The sequence below is a fragment of the Festucalex cinctus genome, chromosome 2 (genome assembly GCF_051991245.1).
Source record: "Festucalex cinctus isolate MCC-2025b chromosome 2, RoL_Fcin_1.0, whole genome shotgun sequence".
NCBI lineage: Eukaryota > Metazoa > Chordata > Actinopteri > Syngnathiformes > Syngnathidae > Festucalex > Festucalex cinctus.
Window position 1 is genome coordinate 37,765,215 of NC_135412.1, and position 16,069 is coordinate 37,781,283.

Genomic DNA, 16,069 nt, shown 5'->3' on the forward strand with positions numbered 1-16,069 from the left:
GTCTTTTGAAAGGTTAAATATTTATATTTAACATTGAATTATCAGCCTTTTGTTTTCCTGATCCTTATTTTGAATTAAAAAAAAAAAACAAAAAAAAACAATTATAACTGTTAATAACAACTAATACATATTTAAACTGATACATTTTCAGTCATATCGCCCAGCCCTTTGTTCCGCTCCATTTAAATAATTGATTCAATATATAAAAATATAGAAGACATTGTTGTTGTTCTTTTTTAACACATTTGTAGATACTGTAAAAATTTGTGTTTTTTTAAGATTAATGTTTACAAGCAACAAATGTCAATATAAGTTTTGAATATTGAAATTAATCGTATCGAATCGAAAATTGTATCGTTCCCAAACTTAATCGAACCGTATCGAACCGTTCTGTTCTGAAAGATAATCGTTTTTCAATCGAATCGCAACTTGTGTATCGAGATACATATCGAATCGGCCTCATGTCAGAAATTCCCACCCCTAGTATCCGGGATCTCGTTCTTTCGGTCACGACACACAGTTCGTGACCATAGGTGAGGGTCGGAACGTAGATCGACCGGTAAATCGAGAGCTTCGCCTTTTGGCTCAGCTCTTTCTTCACCACGACGGACCGATACAGAGTCCGCTTCACTGCAGACGCTGCACCGATCCGCCTGTCGATATCCCGCTCCATCCTGCCCTCACTTGTGAACAAGACCCCAAGATACTTAAACTCCTCCACTTGGGGCAGGATCTCATCCCCGACCCAGAGAGGGCACGTCACCCTTTTCCGACTGAGGACCATGGTCTCGGATTTAGAGGTGCTGATCCTCATCCCAACCACTTCACACTCGGCTGCAAACCGCTCCAGTTTTATCTGACCCTTTTTTAAATCCATCCCGGCAGGAGCATGTACAAGGGGACTCAAAGGTAATTAACAACTTAAATGGGGCTACGTGTCTGATTAGTGTTAAACATGTTAGGCTGCGGGTGCAACGTTAGCACGTCCGCCTCCCAGTGCTGAGGACGCAAGATGGAGTCCAGGCTCCGGCCTTCCTGGGTGGAGTTTGCATGTTCCTCCCGTGCCTGCGTGGGTCTCCTCCCACATTCCAAAGACATGCATGGCAGGTTAATTGGCCACTCTGAATTGTCCCTAGGTGTGCTTGTGTGTGTGGATGGTCGTTCGTCTCAGTGTGCCCTGCGATTGGCTGGTAACCTGTAAGGGTGTACCCCGCCTACTGCCTGAAGCTGGCTGGGATAGGCTCCAGAACCCCGGCATCTTTACAAAGCAGGAAGGGCACGGGTTGGGCAATATGAACAATAATTATTTTCATTATTTTATTTTTTTGCTCTTACCATTTTCTTTTCCTTTTGTATATGTTTTAGGTTTCTATTTCCCCATGCAAATAAGAAAAATCATGTTACTATAACAACAACATAAAAACTACATCATTCTTCAAGCACAGCACTTTTATCCTAGGGTCCCTCTGATGAACACAACAAAGTAGCATACTGGGAAACAGCCCACAGAGGAATGCAATTGTACATTTGGAAGGTTGCGCTGGACCTTATAACAAAATGAGGGCAGGAGGTTGGGAGACTTTGCGATTGACTAGGAAAAACACACAAAGAAAGAAAATCAAGTTGTTTAGGTTTTTCACTGTCATGATTTTCTTGCCTTCATACATACATACATTAGGCAAGCATAAGACAGTTAGGAATTAAGGTGTAGTGGCGGACACAGGTGCAGGGAAACGAGGTGGAGGAAGAGGTGAAGGGAATTTAATCAAAGCAAAGCAAAGCAAAGCAAAATCCAAAACGTAAGCAAAAAAAAAAGACATTTGGGAAAACACAGCAAACGGCAGCATGATGGGGTGAAAATAATGAACCGAAAAGAACTGAGTGGAAAACAGGTGACTAAATACACAAACTAATTACACATGACACATGACGAAGGGCAGGCAAACACAGGTGGACAAGACAAGGCTTGACAATCCTAGGGGAGACACAAGGAAAGCAGAACATAACAGATCCGTAAAGAAACATGACAAACTCAAAACTAGAACCCAGACATAAGCAAAAAACAAACCAAAACCCAGCCCAAACCATGAGTCCCTTGTTGTTTTCCTTCACCCTTTTGCTCATTGTGCTTCCTGACTCTGACTGAGAAGGACGCAACTTATCGCTCTGCGATTACTCCCTTGCGGCGCAGCTGTAACAACAACTCTTTTGTTTTTACAACATGCCTAGTGGGAAAAGAACGGAAGAAATTGATGAATTAAAGACTATTATCCATAAATTGGAAAGAACCATGGAGAAGAACTTGGAAAAAATGGATAAAACCAACCAGAAACTGCTGGAAGAGGTGATCCAACTGCGGGATGTGGTTCAAGCCCAGAAGGTGGAGATGAAAAAGAAAGACCTGCAAATTGTCATCTTGCAGGAACAGGTAGATGAGCTTGATCAAAAATCTCGTATCAATGATGTCATTATCACCGGCATTAAAGTCAGGCCGCGCACGTATGCACAAGCCGCGGCCAGGAGAAGTGATGAGGATTCTGACCTAAATCCTGACAATGAATCAGTGGAGCAACAGGTGATAACCAAACTTCGGGAATTTGAAATAATGGTGGAATCGCAGCATATCCAAGAGTGTTACACACTTCCATCGGGAGGGAGAAAACCACCCATGGTCTTCATGAAACTTACTGACAGAAAAAGCAAGATCGCACTCCTCAAGCAAGGCCCAAAACTGAAAGGCAAAAATGTCTTTCTAAATGAAAACCTGACCTAAAAGAATGCAGAAATCGCAAGAAAGGCACGTCAACTTAAGAAAGATGGGAAAATCATGGCAACTTGGACCGCCAACTGCAAAGTCCTTATCAAGACAAAAGGGAGCTCACCAGAGGAGATCAAAACCAGGGTTGTCAAGAGATTGCAGGAGTTGGAAGTCTACGACAATTAATCATGTCTCAAAAAGTTGACCCCATATCACCAAACTACACAGACATAGATGATCAATTTGTGGAATATGCCTTGAAGGATCCAAATGGAATATTTGACCCTGACAAAAACTTTTACAACAACAAAGCGGACAAGTGCCACTATTTCACTGATGAACAATTCAACAAATCAATTAATTTCACTGGTAAGCTCTCAATAATTCATTTTAACAGCAGGAGTCTATATACTAACTTTGGACACATTAAAGAATATCTGCAGAAGTTCAACAACAAAATAAATATTATTGCAATCTCAGAAACATGGATGAAAGAAAACAAGGACTTGGATTTTGATTTACCTGGATATAATATGGTATCTACTAATCGAATTGGTAAAGGAGGTGGAGGGGTGGCCTTGTTCGTGGATTGTAACATCACGTTTGATATTTTGCAAAATATGTCTATACAGGTTGACAATCTCATGGAATGTATTACGATTGAAATCAATGTGAAAAAAGGTACAAATATAATTGTAAGCTGTATCTATCGCACACCGGACTCCAAGGTGGAAATGTTTACCGAGTGTATACAAAAACTTCTGTCAACAATCCACAACAAACAAATATTTTTTTGTGGTGACATGAATATTGATCTGTTAAACCCCAACAAAAACATACATATTGAAGACTTCACTGATACAATGTATTCACTAGGTCTGCATCCATTAATTACATGTCCTACAAGAATTACGACTCATAGTGCTACTTTAATAGATAATATTTATACAAATATTTTATTAAATGAAATTAATAGTGGTATAATGATCAATGATATAACTGATCATCTCCCAATATTTGCAAACTATTCATGGTATCAAAATGGTATTAGACAAGCACGAGCAGTGTATAAAAGATTTAGGACAGAAGAGAATATCACTGCATTAAGAAATGAATTGTTGACCCAAAACTGGAGATGTGTTTATGATGCAATAAATGTCAATATGGCTTATGGCTATTTTATAAACAAAATTCAACAATTGTATGATAAACACTGTCCAGTAAAAAAAGGTTTATCTGAAACAACATTCACAAACCAAACCATGGATGAGTAAGTCTTTAATAAATTCTTGCAGAAAAAAGAATAATTTATATAAGATATTTATCAACCAAAGAACTAAACAGGCTGAGGATAGATATAAAAAATATAGAAATAAGTTAAATTCTATTTTAAGGGTCTGCAAAAAACAATATTATACTAAATTATTAGACGAAAACAAAAAATAGATTAGTAAATTATGGGATATTATGAATGAAGTTGTAAGAAAGAATAAAAAGGATAAATTAACCTATCCCGAATATTTTAATGTCAATAATAAAAAAGTAGTGAATACAGAAATAATTGCAAATAATTTTAATTAGTTTTTTGTAACTGTAGGAGCTGACCTCGCCAAAAAAATTCCAGAATCCTCCTCTCACAATGAGAACAATTATGCAGGAAACCTACAATCGATGTTTTTGGAGCCAGTCATGGACACTGAGATAAGACACTTGGTTGCCAAATGCACAGCAAAAAACTCCTGTGACTCAAACGGTTTTGATATGAAGTTTATTAAGAGTATAATAAATGAAATTCTATGTCCACTAACTTATATATGTAATTTTTCATTTCAGACTGGGATATTCCCAGATGAAATGAAAATAGCAAAAATTATTCCTATATATAAAACTGGTGATGTTCATGATTATGGCAACTATAGACCTATTTCAATTTTGCCACAATTGTCAAAAATTTTAGAAAAACTTTTTAATAATAGACTTGATAAATTTATAACTAAACATAAATTGTTAGATGATAGCCAATATGGTTTTAGAAAAGGACATTCGACGGCTCAAGCCCTGACTGAATCTATGGAAATGATCACAGATGCTATTGACAGAAAATTATATACAATTGGAATATTTGTTGATTTAAAAAAAGCGTTTGACACTGTAAATCACAAAATATTATTAAATAAATTAGAGAAAATGGGGATCAGGGGCACTGTATTAAGTTGGTTACGAAGTTATCTAACCAATAGATATCAGTATGTGACATTAGGAGGGAGTACTTCTAATAAAATGGAAGTTTTATGTGGTGTACCTCAGGGCTCAGTTTTGGGCCCTAAATTGTTTATACTGTATATAAATAATATATGTAAAGTCTCTACTGTTTTAAAGATGGTACTCTTTGCTGATGACACAAACATTTTCTGTACAGGTGAGGATATACAGAAGCTAGTGCAAATAATAAATGAGGAATTATATAAACTTCAACAATGGCTTAATGCCAATAAATTGTCTATTAATCTCAACAAGACTAAATTCATGTTATTTGGTAAAAAAGGAACGAAAGAAAATATCAGCATACAAATTTCTAATGTAAATATTGAACGGGTAAACCAACACAAGGTGTTGGGAATAATTATTGATGAGATGCTTACATGGATTCCTCACATAACACAGTTAAAAAAGAAACTGGCAAGAAGTATATCCATCCTCTACAGAACCCAAAAAATATTGAGTCAAAAGGCACTCCAAATAATCTATAATGCACTGATTTTGCCTTATTTGACATATTGTGTTGAAATTTGGGGAAACACCTACAAAAGTCGATTGCAGCCATTGATGGTAATACAGAAAAGAGCAATAAGAATTATCCATAGTGCTCCATACAATGCACACACACACAAATTGTTTATTGAAGCTAAACTATTGGAAATATATGATCTAGTAAACTATAGAACTATTCAGACATTGTATAAGGCGGCCAGATATTGTCTCCCTTATAACTTGCAAACATGTTTTCAGGCAAAGGAGTCGAAATATGATTTGAGAGAGAAACATGTGTTTGTTCAGAGATGTGTTAGGACTACACTGAAGTCATTTTCGATCTCCTGTACGGGTGTAAAATTATGGAATTCATTAGATCTGGGACTAACACAAATAAAGACACTTGCTGTATTTAAGAAAAAATATAAAGAAATTGTATTAATCAGTTATAATGAAGAAAATGTTTAACCTGACTTTTGTTTAACTTTTATGTGCGAGAGCAATATCTCCAGTGTTGAAAACAAGGAGGGAGCTTCAACACAAAAATGTAAATACGTCTGACTATGTTATTGTAATCCAAGGACATTTTATTTTGAATCATTTGAAAACAGCATCTGTGCTGGGTGCTGTGAAAAGGACACTCTGCTCCAAGAACTTTTTGCAAACCAATATGGATCTAATTAGATGGTCTGTGAGTGCTTTTGATAAAATCTTCTCCATGATGAGACCTGCACCTACTGATCGTTCATGTCCAAGTGGAACTCACATGTCTGGATATGCTGAGGATTCCTGGGCAAGGTGGAGACCAGTGTGTCTGACCAGTCTGGACGTGGAGGACATTGAGGACGTATACCTGCTGGCTTTGCTGGTGGTCATGCTGATGCTGATGGGGCTTGGTACCCACTGGCTGTCTCGTACGCTGCGCAAAATGTCTGATCGCCAGAAGAATGCAGAGGAAATGGCCGAGGCCACCTGAGAGCCATCACTGGTGTGCAAGCCGGCCGAACTAAGGCCTATGATGAAACTTCTCTGGTGAAAAACGACATTGCAGCACTCAACCTTGCCATGAACGGAATGAGGAGAGACATGGCCACAAGGTTGCTTGAACTGGAGAAAAAGGTCGCGATGAATCAAAATCGTGATGAAGACGGATCTGACTGAAGGAGGTGTCGGACGCATGGTCTTCACTATGCCCAGTTATCTAAAGCTGCTGGACTGTGATAATCCACATGGTATGAATCAACAAGTGATCAACGAACTACCGGAAAGAATCTTTTGTCATGATCTATATGCGATCAAATCACTGGTGAAGAGGATCTGATTGACTTTCAATAATCCATTTGCCTAATCAAAAGTCTCCGAAAGTAATCATCTCGACAACTTGCTACTTGGACTTGATGAACTGAGTGAACTTTTAATAATCCACCTGCTTGAATCAAAAGTCTCCGAATGAAATCAACTGGAAATCGAACTTCATGGACTTGATGAACTGAGTGAAATTTTATCATCTCTGTTGATTTTATTTTTATTGCTTGATCTTTTGCGTCCTAGTTTAGTATGGGGGCGGGAATTTATAAGCTTTATGCTTCTTCCTGCCAGCCCTTTTTCTTTTCGGTTATTATATGTCTAAACTGTATGATGTAATGTTTGATTGTCATCAATGCTGTCCGAAAGGAAAAATGAACAAATAAATCAATCAAATCAAATCAATCAATCTGATAAAGTTGAGATACATGACAGTGAACCAACAATGAGAGGGATGGTATCACTTAACGCTGAGGGCGCGCGCGCCCGGGGCCGGCGGAGGAGTCGGAGGCTCGCGGGAGCTCCGACCGCCCCGGCCTGCTGGCGGCGTGGCCCGGAGCCGCGGGGTTCGTGGGGAGGAGGTGGCGGCCGGACCGGGCCCTCCGGCTCGGTTCGTGCCGCTTCACCCTCCTCCGCCGCGCTTCCCCACGTCCACTCAAGCTTAGTCCCGGCCCGGGGCCGCGGCCGGCGCGGGGACGCCCCCGCGCCGGTGCCAGCGCGGCCCGGCCACCTCGGAACCTTACCCGACAAGCCGACGGGTACGCAACTCTAACCCGTTCAAAGTCTCCCCCCGACCAGGGGGAGCGCCCGGCCGGCGCCGTCTCCCGCTGCGATTGGTTGGCAACCAGTCCAGGGTGTCCCCCGCCTACTGCCCAGAGCCAGCTGAGATAGGCGCCAGCAGCCCCCGCGACCCTTGTGAGGAATTAGCGGTCAAGAAAATGGATGGATGGATGGTATCACTTAACCTCTTCAGGTTTTTTGTTTTTTTTTGGGACAAATTCAATGCTGACAGCAATGAAAATACAAATGAGTTTACAAAACTGATTTAATTGAGGTTTGGAAAAGATCTCTAAAGTCTCGAGATGTGCATTCACACGGCCTCACGACCAGAAAAGTTCACGTTCAGTAGAAGTCACTTGCGCATTTGCTATCATATGTTTTATTTTAGCAAAACATTTTTACTCTGAAACAGCTTCTTTATTACATTGTTGTATAGGGACGTTGAAAGCCCATGAAAGATAGTCACACGCTGCATTTCATGTGTGTATCGATTTAAGGAAGTGATAGGACCATCTTACAATGTGAATGATGACGTATTGATGTGTTAGAATTTGAATCCTTGACATGTTTGGAATGAAGCAAGATTGGGCTGGCAATAAATAAGGAGGTAGTTGGCAAGTTAACCTAGGTGAATCGCTCACAACACTGACTTAATTGGCTTCTGTCACTTCATAAGGCCACGAAGAGGGAAATGAGAATCCATAACCCTTTAAACAGAGAGCTGGCTCACATATCCGGGTTGGACAATATATATATATTCACCTAAGCGGATTTGACTATATATATATATATATATATATATATATATATATATATATATATATATATATATATATATATATATTGTGTGTGTGTGTGTGTATTAGGCGGGACGATATGGGTAAACCACGATTCGATACTGTGACGGTATTTGAATCACGATATCGATAATATCACGATACACGATATCTAAGATTTTTGATATATTGTCAAAAAAGATTTAGCAATATATCACGATATGTGACTGGAAAAAGTCAAACAAATGCCCATAAAAAGGAAAATGTCCAATTATGCATTTATTTAATGCCAAAACATGTACAATGTACAATGTTCCGCATTGTGCCTCACTGCCTCTTAGCTTTTTAACTATAAACATTGTAAAGTGAGACAAATTAAAGTGCATAAACATTTATTGAAAATCCTGGTAACGATGGATGTGAGCTGGAAGGCACACATTCTAAGCACCTTACCAAGGATTTAATCGGAGCCTGCTAACGTGCATTAAATATTCATTGCTTATACCGTTCTAAAGCCATTCCTTATTGATGCTAACCATTAGCATTATTTAAATTATTTTATTTAGCATTTTTTAAATGTATTTTTATATTTTCTTTGTTCTTAATGGTAAAAGACATGGGTTAGGGTTAGGGTTACCTAACCCTAACCCTAACCCATGTAACAACAACAACCCTCTGAGCCAATCATTTAGAATCACTGTGATTCTAACACACGCCACGTCATAGTCATTGTGATGGTTGCCTAACTGAAATGTATGTTACGATCAGTGTTGGGCAAGTTACTTCCAAAATGTAATATATTTCATATTACTAGTTACTTGCATTTGAAAGTAATACGTTTCTTTACAATATTATCGTCTGTGTAAGTTTAAGTTACTTTTTTTTTTTTAAATCGGGTATTAACTCATTTAATCATGATTTTGACATTTTAAAAAGAAAATGCAAAATTTGCAACCATAGCTGGTAAAGTTAACTTGAAATGAGGAACTGTATCTACATAGCGTGGGGCATAATGTGAAATATTTTCACTCTATTATGGTGGGAGATCACTGCCTTTGATTCATATTTGTAATCAAAATGTATTTTTCAGATATTTTAACTGACATTTGGTCCAGTAAATAAATACACCATAAATGAAATTACCAAAATATTCAAATAAATTTATACACAAGGGAAAGATGAATTTATATTTCCAAATGCCATGTTCCTCTTTACCTTAACAGTAACACAATGTATTTTTTACGTATTAAAGTCAACTTAATCATTGGTCTAACAAATAATAGTGATGGATTAAGTATAATTGATAACTAAATTGAAACATGAAGTATTAGGTATAGGTGTTAGGAGCGGCATGGCTCAGTGGTAAAGTGTCATCTCCCATCTGTCAGGTTGTGAGTTTAATCCTCACCCTTGGGGACCATGTCAAAGTGTCCTTGAGCAAGACACTACCCCGATTTGCTTCCAGTGGACCTGACAGTGTCAGTATATAAATTCAGCCCTGGAGGCACTTCATTTATGATGCACGGCAATGACGTGACATCAGTATAAGTAGATCCTCCAACTCTCCATACTCGCCTCATTTCCCCGAAACATTTCTACCTCCTCCTGCCTCCCTACTCTGGCAATATGAGATTGATAAGGCACGGATTTACATAATATCCACGCGGGATCACATCTACTTCCACAAACCGGTGTCACGTGAGGACATGTTTTGGGTGAATGTCACTCGGTGTTGTGTTTTGTGCTTAATGTGAACGAATACATAAAAAAAAAGCTTAAAAAAACAGAGTGAGAATTGGGCAGCACGCCCTTCAGTGTGAACATAGCCTAATTATTTAATGTGGCGTGCAGTAGTTTGTCCAACGGAGTTTCTTTACCGTGACGTCATTGGCCACTGATGCTCTTCTCTTGGCTCAGAGACAAACAGATTTGCATTTTGCTCGCTAACAGCTAATCAGAATGATCATGATTATCATTTTTTTCATTCTGCAAGTGATGGCACATTCATTCAAATCTTATCTACATAATGACTCTTAGGCTACTTCACATTTCTAAACTCCGTTTTTGTTTTACTTTGTTTTTTTTCTGCTTGTATTTTGAATGTTGGACATTTTATTTCATGAAACAATGACAGTGAATGGTCTTACAAATGATGATTTCTCAGCCGCGGAGCTGAGTATCGTGTCTAAATAAAACAATGTTGTCGGACTCTTAAAAGAGATTGCAACTTGCAAGTGCTACCCGATAGTTGCTCTAATTAGCAGCTTGTGTTGTAAAATGTAGATATTGTAATAGATTGGGTTTAAATTTATGGTGATGTCCCCCCCCCCCCCAACACCACCCCCCCACCCCCTTCTGGTCGTGATGTTGTAACGCGTTACGAGGGTAAGTAACTGTAATAATATTACAAAAATATATTGAGTAACTCGTTATATTATCTCGTTACTATCTAAATGTAATATATTATTGCAACGTGTTACTTTTGAAATGCGTTACCCCCAACACTGGTTACGATGGGGGTGTGATGGGACCTAAAGGTGTTCATTTTTCCAAAACAGTAATCTGATTAAAGTTACTTTCCTAAGTGACTGTACGTTGCTATTTTTTTTTATTACCTCATAATGTATGTAGTATGCGACTTCCGGTTGAGCCTTGGAGAGATGTAGACGTGTCGTCTGAGCTCTCCCACATTTACCTTAAATATACACCAAAAAAGCCCTTCTTTTTTTAAAAATGGTTTACCGCCCGTGGAGCCTTTGAAAGTTAACTTCACATGAAGTTTTCACCCGTTTGGTTTTACTCTTTTTCGACTGTTACATGGAGCTCAACATGCCGAAACTCAAAGCTAACGAGCCTGGAGAAAGCTGTCCTGCAAGCTATTAATGCCCTAAAAGCTGAATTGCTGACTAAAATGGACGAGAAAGCAGAGATGCAAAAAAACAAGTTGTCCAAACAAAGAAGCACCCTTGGAGACGAACTGAAGGCGGCTATTGACCATGCAAACAACAGAGTTAGCATGCTGGAGGAGAGCACGGCTAGCTTGGAAGAGGGAGCCAATACACACTCATACAAAATTACCAAGTTGGAACAACAAGTGTCCTATTTACAAAAAACAGTGTCGGACATGACAGCAAAAACGGAGCACTTAGAATCAAGATCCAGGAGAGATAACTTGCGCGTATTTGGAGTCAGAGAAGATCGTGAATCTGGTGCAAATGTGAGCAGATTTGTTGCGGAACTTTTGCAGCATGTAACGCAAATGGCAACTCCACCTGTGATCGATCGGGCTCACCGCACCAATCCGCAATCCGGCAAGCCAGGACAAGACCAGCCACCCAGAGCCTTTGTGGTGAAATTCCACTATTTTCAGGAAAGGGAAGCCATTTTGAGGAAAGTTGCTTCCCAGAAGCTTGTCTCCAAAGATGGGGAGACCATCCGAATTTTCCCGGACTTCACGCAGCGAGTGGCTCAGCAGAGAGCGGCCCGGCGAGGCAGATTCTTAGACAGTGCGAAGGAGTGAAATACGGACTTTTGTTCCCTGCAAGATTGAGGATCACAACCCCGGATGGTGTGCAACAGATGTTCTCTGACCATGTGAAGGCAACGGCGTTTGCAAAAGGACTGAAGTCGTGGGTGATTTGGCGATGGTTCGTGTTGCCAGGATATTGAGAATTCACTCATTTGCGGCGAGGTGTTTTGACAGAAAGTTGATAGCGTTGGTAAGATTTCAATTACATCTGTCTCATAACTCCTGATTTACACGTATTGAAGTCGGTTATCTCTATATATGTATATAAGTGATGTGTGTGTATAATTGTTTTTTTTCTTCAATATTGTAATTAATAAGAGTATTTTTTTTTTCAATTTTGATTATTTCCTTTATTATTATTATTTTTTATGCTTGATTTTATTTAATAATTTGAATTCCTTGTTTTATTTATTTATATGCTTTTCAGTAATCATTTAATTTTGGATATACCTCTTTCACTTGTATTTTTTTGTGTTCTTTTATTGTCTTTTTTTTATCAATCTGTTTTGGTTTAGTTTTGTACTATATGCATATTTAAATGGCTTTAATATAGACATTTGCCTGTTAAATTTTATTTTGTATTTATTTTGTTTAGAGTGTATTTGTTCTATATTTTACTTTGTTTTGGTTCTGATTTCTATTAGTACTTTGTATTTGTAATCATTTTATTTTGGCTTGGTTCTTATTACAATTATTTATTATTTGTTTAGTCAATTGTTATTAATATTGCTATTATCTTTATAGTTATCACTGTTACTTTTCCCCCCCTTTTTTATTTCTTTATTCCATAACTTTGGATGTTCATATTTCTTAGGCTCAGCGATGGGAATATGTAAATGGGTGGGCCTTGTTGGTGTTTAATGGTGTGGTTATTTACTCAAAACTTGTTTAAGGTTTATGTGGGGTCTCAGTCAGTATTGGTAAAGGTGTAGAGTAGTTTTTTTCAGTCTAGATGCTTTATAGTGGCTTGGGAGTTGGGGTATCTGTAGTCTCTCATTTGGGGAGAGACCAGCAGCGAAGGTTTTGCTTTGGGGTGAAATTTTTTTGGGTGTATGTGTGTTTTTTGTCTTCCGTCTTTCTGCTCTTTCCGTTTTCTTTCTTCTTTTCTTCAGGGCTAGAGAAGTGGAGCAACTATCCATAATCTTTTCTCCAACCGATGATGAGTTCTCCTGGTGACATGAAAGGACGGTCAAGAAAGTTTGTAAGCTGGAATGTGAGGGGACTCAATCACCCAGTGGTTTGTTATTGTACAGGGTAGGTTATATGGTATGCCAGTGGTGTTAATTGTGTGAAGGCTGTTCCAGCCTTCACACAATTAACATTAAATTAAAATTAAAATTAGGGCCCGAGCAGAGACCGCTGCGAGGTCCCTATTGTTTTTTGTTTGAATCATTATTATTATTATTATTATTATTATTATTATTATTCTCCGTAAACGATCGCATTTTTGAGGACCTAAACATTTACGAAAACTCACCAAACTTTGCACACTCTTTGGGCCCGGTGAAAAATCTGATAATATGAAGTTGTCATAACAATGCAACTCTATACCGCCCCCTAGCGTAGAAAAATAAAAACCAATCCCGGCATGTTTGACCTAGTGGCTATTTTTTTTCTTACGAATTTTCTTCAACGTTTTTCTCCAAACACGTTGACTGGACATACCTCATATTTGCTCAGAAGAGGGTTTCGGCCTTCATGATGTTACAACACGAAGTTTGTGAGTTTTCGTGAAACGCTGTGGGCGTGGCTAAGCACTGTTCGCTAAGAAAACACCGATTTTGAGGGTCTAAACATGCACAGAAACTCATGAAACTTGGCACACACATCTGGCCTGGTAAAATGAGTAATATTTTATCATGTATTGTGCTATTTTTACAAAAATGACTCAATAGCGCCCCCTAGAAATTTTTAACTAAGCAGCCCCACTTGTACGTTTAATTAAGCAAGATCTTTGGAAATTTTTAGGTGTACGAGGGAGCCCAAGACCTACAAAAAAGTCTCTTGGACCCATGTGCTAAAATGAACAGGAAGCGAGCTACGAATTTTTGAATGTCCCATTTTTGACGATTTTAGCACATTTCCAGGGAGCATACTTTTGCCCACTTCTCCTACACGTTTCATCCGACTGACTTCCGACTTGACCTGGACCATGTCAAGACCTGAGTCAACGACAGTGGGAAAAATCTTGACTTTTCAGAATACTATATGATGAGGGCGGAGCATCAAATTTTGTGTTTCGCAATGAAAAAGGATATGCTTAATAACTCCCCGGTACATGCTCCAAAAAATCCCAAACTTGACATGTATGTTTATAGTCAAGGCCTGAAGCTATCTCTATGACAACATTCAGTTATACATGGAGCGCCACCTAGCCCTTGAGGCATGAAAAAAAAATACCCCACTTAGGTATTTTTACAAAAAATGTAAACTCATTCTAAGTGTTATAACTAAGTCATTTATGAATATTCTTTTACTTTCCACCACTCAAAATGTTCACTGGCATCAGACCTAACCAAACATACATATTTTTATTTAGTTTTATTGATTTTTGATAGCCTCTATGGACAATAAAAGCAATATCGTGAATGAAGGATATGCTTAATAACTCCCAGGTACATGCTCCAAAAAAAATCCCATACTTGAAATGTATATTTATAGTCAAGGCCTGAAGGTATCTCAATGACAAAATTCAGTTATAAATAAAGTGCCACCTAGTCCTTGAGGCAAAAAAAAAAAAAAGCCTCACTTTTGCAAAAAATACCAATCAGGGCAACTCATAAAAAAATAAAATATATAATATAATATAATAATAAAATAAAAATAAAAAGACGTTGATTTTTGCACATCTTAACAATCGCCAAAACCCATTGGGCTTGACACACTCATCACACCTGGAAAAAATAAAAAATAATCCACGTAATGGTTTATCATGCCATTTTCAAAGAAATTCTGCTTCCAATGTGCCATTACCCCAACGTGGCCCGGGCTGCGAGGGCCCTTTATAGCTGCTCGCAGCTCTAGTTATTCTCATTCTTACTTCTTGTATTTTATTCCTCACACTTTTTTGACCCGCTACTACTCCCACATTTTTCATCCGATTCACTCCGTTCAAACTTTGACATATTCCAAAAATTCACAAGAGGTGTGCGTCTATTTTTCTCAGTTCTAACGTTCATAGTTTTCCCACAATCCCCTGTTTTGTACCCCGATTTCCCCCATTCAAGCAGATGGGGAGAAAATCAAAAAATAGGACCATGTTCCAAGCCACACTGTGCGCGCATACATTAACCGAAATGAGTGATTTTTAGCTCATTTTGTAGCCACACTTCCTAGCTTTAACTCGATGTCAAAAATTTTGTTAAGAAATGTACACTCGCCCTTCTGTGCACGTTTAAAGAGAGGGAGCGTAATCGGGCTTTTAACATTGGTTCGTATTGCGCCAGCCCTTTTTCAGCTAGAGTGGAGCGGACCACGTTAGAGTGTGGGGACTTTTCGAAACATTTCAGATGTACTTGTCACCGTGACCACAATATTTGCTCGATAAACATCAAACTTGCACATTTTATAGTCAGAAGGGTCTTCTTTCAGACAAACACACTTTTGTCTGGAAGAGTCATCATTTAGTACCTTTTATTTGGCTTAAAGTAAGGACAAGTCACGTCCTGGAGCCGTGTAGTTCCATGTAAATGTTGATGCGTCCTTCAGGCAAAATCTCTAAAAGTTACTGGTTTTTAACCTGCTCTAATTCGGTCATTTTTTTTATCCAATATAAAAAATAAAAACATGCTCGCGTTCCTCAAACCCTTGCCGTTCTAACGAGCCCTTTCTTCAATCTGTATCTTGAACCGTGAATTCACGAGAGGCTTTTGTTCGAGGTCTGCGCTTTCGACTCAACTCAGTTGAAAACCATTGTGTGTGCGTGCTCCCTGGAGTGTGCGTGGGCGTGGTGCTCCCTTTTAATGATATGCACGTTTGACTGCGCCAACGCAACTTTTTGACGCTTTGGCACAGTTGTGCCTATTTGTTATTCGATCATTGTGGATGAAAATTGTATTTGTATTTTATTTTTAGGCAATGAGTTGCCCTGATTGGTATTTTTTGTAAAAGTATATATACACATCATCGCTCATACTCGTTGCACAATGTTGCTTTTATTGTCCATAGAGC